Here is a 6,573-nt window from a genome sequence, read left to right as displayed (position 1 = left end):
TTGTAAGTAAAGGGTCACGGATGGGAGAAATTCGTGGTTGCTTGGGACTGAGGGAGTCCAGCTCATCCCAGACTGCTGCCTCTCCACCTGGCTGAGGTGGCGCAGGGGCTGGCAGCAGTGGATCTGGGAGTAGCCTGTGCAGACCGTGGTACCCATGTCCCGTGGCAGCAATTCTCAACCTGAGTGGAAGTGAAGAGCCGGAGTTTCTTGAAAGGGCCTGGGGCTGATAGCAGGGCCTGGATGCAAGGTCTGCTCCATTCAAGTCTGAACACCCAGGCTCCCCTGTGGCAGTAGAGGCCTCCTGTCTGCTGGTGGACTTGTACCCTATTGCTGATGCTCCCACCTGCCTTCTGCTGCCTGAGGAAGCCAGCCCCTTCTAGGGTGTGTTGGCACAGCTGTGTCCTGAGGCTGGGGCAGTAGCAGCTTTCATCTGGTCCAGCTTCTGCAGGCAGGGCCGGGCCAGGCCAAGGGAGAGGAGGCTGCAGGGTCTTTGCTCAGCTATGTTCAGTTCTTGCAGCTTTGCTCCCCACTCTTTGGCTCGATCCGTTTCCACAGAGCAGAAGTGGCCAGAGCAGCCGTCCAGGACAGCAAGAGGCCTGCATGCTGGCAGAAGGTGCTCCATGTGGTCCCACTCCCTGTGACACTGTACCTTGTTCTGGAGGAGCTGCTGCGGGAGGGGAGAAGGCATCAGCTGCTGTGGTGTGCTGCGCTTGGTCTTGACTGAGGGGTAAACTATGGAGTTCACAAGTGCTGGCCAGGGGCCTGGAGCTTGTAGTATGAGCCCCTGGGCCTGGGGCAGAGACCCCTCCACCCAAGCCAGGTCCTTGAATGCTTCCCACCAGCTGCTGCCTGGTTGTTGGACGTGACAGAAGTACGGTTGCAAGAGAAGTCATTAGGCAGTCGACCAGCTCCTCGCTTACTGCGTTAGTCTCTCCCCCTAGTATGCAGGAAATGCAACCCCGAGATGTACCGGAGCCACCCACCCTCCCTGCCCTATCGTGCTTTCCTACCCTGGAGGGCTGAGGCCAGCGGTGTCTTCTCTGCTTTTCCCAGAGCTTGGCGTGATACTCAGGGAGGGGGCATAAGGGAATCTATCACAGGGCTCAGAGGCAGCTGTTCTTCCCTCTAAGGATCTGTCTGCATCGGGAGGGGATAGGGGGCCAAGTCCATGGACCAGGAACTGCAGGGTGTGCTTGGTGTCAAGAGCTCCAGTTAGCAGGGCTTTGCAGGCAACAAATTCAAATGCCTGGAGAAGTCTCTGGGGAGGATGCTCTGAGCTCCCCTTGGCTCCCAGCAGGAGATGCCATTGGTCCCACCAGCCTCCCCTCTGGCCTGTCTCTGTGCGCTCTGGGTTAAGGCTACCTGTGAATTGGGCACCTCTGACAAGACAGAAATGTCCTGTGGAAGGGCAGAAAACGGAGGATGGAGCTGTCAGTGGCACAGGCACAGCCTTTGCAAGCCCGGTACATCTGCTGTTCCTGCAGATGTGGGGTAGGGAGGGCCTGGCTGCAGGTTTCTCTGGCTACCTGATGGTTGCTAGTGGAGGCAGTCTCTCTGTCCCTGGGTCCCAATGGCTGTACCGGGGTCTTTACCCTCTGTCAGGCACCTAGACCCTGTGACTTTACTGGTAGGGACCCAGGGTCTTGGTTGTAGCAGGGCTGGGATTTGGGGCTGCCAAAGCCCTCCCAAGCTGGCTGTGCTGGGCAGCTCCTGCAGCTCTGGGAAGGAAGAGACCACAAAGCCCTCCCGCAAGAGCTTTGCTTGCCTTCCTCCCCTCACTTCTGTTTCCTCTAAAGCTCAGAGTCCTTTTAACGATCTATTCTGCGTGCTTTCCATAGCAAGGAGCAGTGGCAGCAGCTACAGCCACGAAGCCCTGTCAGGCCACGCTCCATAAATTTTGGTCTGTCTGTGTGTTTGTCCTAGGCACGGCTCAATAAATTTCCCCGCTGGAGCAAGGGGCTCATAGCTGCGCAGAGGCCGTGGGGAGGATGGGGCTATCAACAAGGTGCTTAATAACCCGTGGTCTTAGAATAACAGCATCACCCAGCGCAACAGGCTGTTTCCCACTAATGTATCCCAGGTCTGGTCCAAAGCTCACTGAGTCTTTGGAGGACTCTAGCTCCGTGCTTAGTGATTATGTGGGACACCTGTTAAAGTGGTGACTCTCAATCAGGGTGCCCTAAGATCCTATTAAGGGTGTTGTGCTGTGAGTATACTATATATATTAGCACCATGAGGTGTGCAAATACCTTCTGGATTCTCAACCTCCATCCAGAGATTTCAAAGAGGACTCTGTGATGTTAAAGCCAGTCTGCCCCTTGCCGCCTTTCTAAGTTCTTTGCAACAGGATTGCTGCTTGAGTATTTTTGTTAGCAGAAAACAAGGGAAAGCGGAGCTGGCATTTTTCAAGGGGGGTCTTCAGTCTGAGGAGGTTGAGAATCACCACAGTTGGGGCTGGTCCTGCTTTGAGCAGGGGGTTGGACTCGGTGCCCCCCTGAGGTCCCTTCCAGCCCTCATTTTCTGTGACTCTAGTAAAGGAATAAAGGGCGCGATCCTGTAGACTACATGTAGGCAAAATCCCTATTGAAACAAATGGGCCAAATTCTGCTTGGCTTCACTACTGCAAATCCAGGGGCAAGCTTGGCAGCATGACTGATTGCAGATTTTAACCTGCTATAGTCCACTTTGGGATCTAGCCTGGGAATATGCTGCTTGAGACCCTGTGCCTGCTGGTGCAGAACTGGAGGGCCACCGCGTCAGGACCCTCCTGCTTGACATCATATTCATGCTCCTGAATGAAAGCATCTCATAGCTAGGCACATATAAACTGTGGGGTCACAGTGTAAATTGTACCTTCTGGGGGCCCCTCTAATGCTGGACAGCTCTGTTCACCTGAATGAATCCAGCCCTTTCAGAAATATAAGCTGTGAGTTAAATGGAGAAAGAAAGACAGGCTGCAAAATGCCACATGGAATAATTATTTGGGCAGGAGGGATTTTTTTTTTTTTACATCTTTCAACTATTTAGGACAAAAAAAAAGGTTACACTGCTCGACGTTTCCGTCAATTACATAAATAATTTTTTTTATAAATATCTCTTTATAAACAATATATAAATAGCTTTACAACATAAATACATTTATGCAGGACATGAATTTACAAACAGCAACGGTATACAGCTGGCTTCGTCAGTCTCTCGGGGAAAGCCCCGGCCCCGCGGTCCTGGGGAGCACTTTTGTTATATATCGGATATATGAGAGAGAGAGAAGTTTTTTTCTTTTTTAATCATAAGAAATAACATCAATCAAAACAGCTGGTGCCACGGCTCCTCGTACCGCAAATCCAAATGCAGCCGGGTCTTCTGTGCAGTCCTGGGGTTCCCTGTTCCTCTGGGTGGTGGTCAGGAGACAGCCACATGGGGCCAGGGAGAATTGTGATGTCAGTCCAAAGCCCTGGGACAAACCAGAGGAGGAGAAAGCCCCTGAGCATTTCCCCCACCGTCCATCCCCTCTGGAACAATCCCGAGAGAGGCAGATCAATGGCAGTGCTGACCTGGCAGTCTGGGAGTTGAACCTGCTCAGGGAGAGGGGCCCATCCATCTGCTGGGAGACCTTCAGGGGCTCCATCTGAACTGCTGGTGCTGCCCTAAAGCTGCATGAAGCCCCACAGAGCAGAGCTGTTTGGGTTTTTCCTGACTTTTCTGGCACTTCCCACCTGCCTAAAGCCTTACAGACCCTGACGGGCTGCACCCACAACCAGCCCCTGGAGAAGGAGGAGGGAAATGAGCCCAGGAGCAGGGATCCTGTCTGAACTCATCGCTCTGCCCGGCAGCTTGTGAAGCGGGTAAGGCATCAGAGGATGCACGAGGGGGTTGTGCTCTGGGCTGGGTATTAATCCATGGAGGGGGGTCCTGAGTTGTGAGGGACATGTGCCTGTTGGGGTCTGGGTGCCCGGAAATGCTGAGGGCGCTCTCAGAGGGACACCAGCAAAAGGTCCCTCTGTGCAGATTGAGCCCAGAAGCCTGGTGCTGCTGCCGACTTGCCTGTGTCCCCCTTCAGTTCCCCCGTCTGGCCCCTGTGAAATGCCAGCTCAATGTTAGCACGGGCTCCAGCCTGGCCTGACCTGAATCTCTGATCCATCTGCCTTGTTTTGCCAGACGGCCCAGGTGTAAATCAGCAAAGCCAGGCCTGTTTACCCCAGGGCAGGAGCTGGCCCTCTCTGTGCCCAGCTCAGTCGCTGCAGGGCACGGACTGGCCCTCTTGTGCTGACCCGTAAAGTACCCGCCTGCCATCGGGAGCACGGGACTAGACGGGCCCTTGGCTCAGCTGGCACTGAGGAGCCAACTGGTCATTCCTTGCTTGGAGAATAGGAGCCACAGCAGTTACTGACCCTTTGGTGCACAGCGCATAGCTGTGCACAGGCTGCTGGGATGTTTACAGGGCCCCCACGCAGTGACTCGCCCCAGCCCCAAATGGGATTCGGGGCCTGGGGAAGGGGCTTCCTGGTGCAGAAATGAATGGACTGGTCCTATGCCTGAGATCCTTCCTGCCCACTGTTTGCAAAGCTCCTTAAGCAGATGAGTTGGAGCTGTGCCACGTGCTCCAGCAGAAGGACCTGGCTTCTGCTGGACACCTCTGATGGGGCAGCTACACTTGGACACTGCCCTGTTTAGTTCCCAAGGAGTCCCCGAGGGTCTGGTTTAAATGGGAAATAAGCCACTGGAAATCTGCACCAAACTGGGCTCTTCTACAGGTGTGATCAAGCACATGGGTAGGGAGGCAGCCACAGGGCTTTACGGTGGGGTGGAGGCAGCATCAAGCCTCCACACCATCTCCCGATTCCTTGGGCTTACTGCAGAGAGGGCCAGCAAACTACCAGGCTGGACTTAATCAATTCAGCTTGCCTGCTAATTAACAGGCTAATTAGAACTACTTGCCAGGCAGGGCCTCTCCCTAGGAATCTGTGCGCTGTGCTGTCACTGCAGCCCCTGCCGCAAGTATCCTACTGCTGAAGAGCCCAATATCCCAGTAAGGCCCCAATGCATCACTCCAGCTGGGGCAGGGACTGTGCTCCGCCGGTGCTCTGCCCCCAGGACACAAGTGTGGGGAGCATATATGCTCTTCCAAGCTTTGGCCAAAGCTTTTAAGTAATGGCAGTGCTAATTATAATGACCCAAGCATACAGGTGCTGGCCAAGGCTGGGGGGAGGTGGCCAGACCCACCGATGAGGACCCAGGCCCCTTGATTTATCCCCATATCGCTCAGCCCTGTATGAAATAGGTGGTTTAGGAGCATGCCGTGGCTGAAGGGGCTGTCACAGTGGACAGCAGAATTGGGGACCTCAGGTAGGGCAGGCAGTCTGGGAGACCTGATCCTGATGGCGGGCTCAGGGACGGTCGTCGTGGGCACAGGCTTTGGGGTGGGCCATGTACTGGAGGACCTGCACTGACGGCCAAGAGGAGGCTGGCACAGCCTCCAACCCAGGCCATGTCCCTGGATGCTCTTCCTCACTTAACACTGGGGATCTGGGTGGCTCCTGCTCTGCTGGACCGGCAGCCCCAGCAGAGGAGGGAGCTCCCCTGCACGGCTGGGGTCTCAGTGGTCCTGGGAGCAATGTGCCCTCACCTTGTCCTCACTCTCTGCTCACAACCAGGGCAGCTAGCCCCGCACTACTGCGACATGCACCCTGTGCTGCGGAGGTCATTGGATCCCGGAGAGAGGAGCTGTCCGCCCGAAGGGACGCAGCCAGCAAGGGGGTGAGCGGGACCATGCAGCCCTGTGCTGCAGCCCAGCTCGGCTGCAAGCCCCGAGCACGCCCAGGCTGGTGCAGGTGCTGGCTGCTGCGGGGGGCTGTGGCTGAGTGGGGAAAGCAGGGGTTACTAGTTTTCCACCTAACTTTTCTATTGTTTTGGCCTCTGCTGGGAAGCGCCCTGATGAGGGCTTATGGAGACCCCGGCTGTGGGGACCAGCCCAGGCGCTGCAGGCAACCCCTCCATAGCCCCCGGGGGGGATGCCGCATCTATCCGATGGGCTGGATCAAAGCCGGGCGGTGCTGGCTGGGCCATCCCGGGGAAAGGGGAAAGGCTTTGGTCCACTTCAAGCCCTTAGGGTGAGGGTGTGGGGCGGTCTTTACGGCAGGGGGAGCACAACCTCGCCCTGCACTGTCCCTGGGTGCTGCACGGTCCTCTGCTCCTCGCGGCTCTGCTTTCTGCTCCCTGCCCAGTCCACTCCCTCTTTCCTGCCCCAGCTCCTGTTCTGCTGCCTGGCCCCTGCCCCGCGCTCCCCAGCTAAGTGGCTGGTCCGCTTTGGCCCGGGGGCCTGTGCGGGGTCTGCTCCGCTTACTGCTCCGCTTTGCTTCCTGCCCTGCGCTCCCCCGCTCCTCTGCTCTGCTCTCCGCTCCCGGCCGCGCCGCGCCGCGCCGCGCCGCCCGCACTCACCGGGTCTAGCAGCCCAGGCCGCTGAGGGAGCCGATGCGGTCCAGCTTGAGGCCGAAGCAGCCCCGGGCCAGCCCCTTCTTGCTGACGCCCTTGAGCCGGCGGCCCGGGCCGGGCGCCTCGTGCAGCAGCCGCGCCCAG

The 6,573-nt window shown here is 57.0% G+C and overlaps 1 long non-coding RNA gene across 1 annotated transcript; it reads right to left on the bottom strand.

The window, feature by feature from the left end:
- Nucleotides 1-3,052: 3,052 nt before the first annotated feature.
- On the bottom strand, nt 3,053-6,573 carry LOC109288070. Its single transcript, XR_002095056.1, has 2 exons — nt 6,436-6,573; nt 3,053-3,451 (listed from the first exon to the last, which is right to left on the bottom strand). It is a non-coding gene; the product is annotated as an uncharacterized LOC109288070 (long non-coding RNA).

The sequence above is a fragment of the Gavialis gangeticus genome, unplaced genomic scaffold (assembly GCF_001723915.1).
Source record: "Gavialis gangeticus isolate Ggan-Ray unplaced genomic scaffold, GavGan_comp1, whole genome shotgun sequence".
Classification (NCBI taxonomy): domain Eukaryota; kingdom Metazoa; phylum Chordata; order Crocodylia; family Gavialidae; genus Gavialis; species Gavialis gangeticus.
Note: the sequence above shows the minus strand (reverse complement) of the source record. Positions and strands in the feature narration are given on the sequence as shown.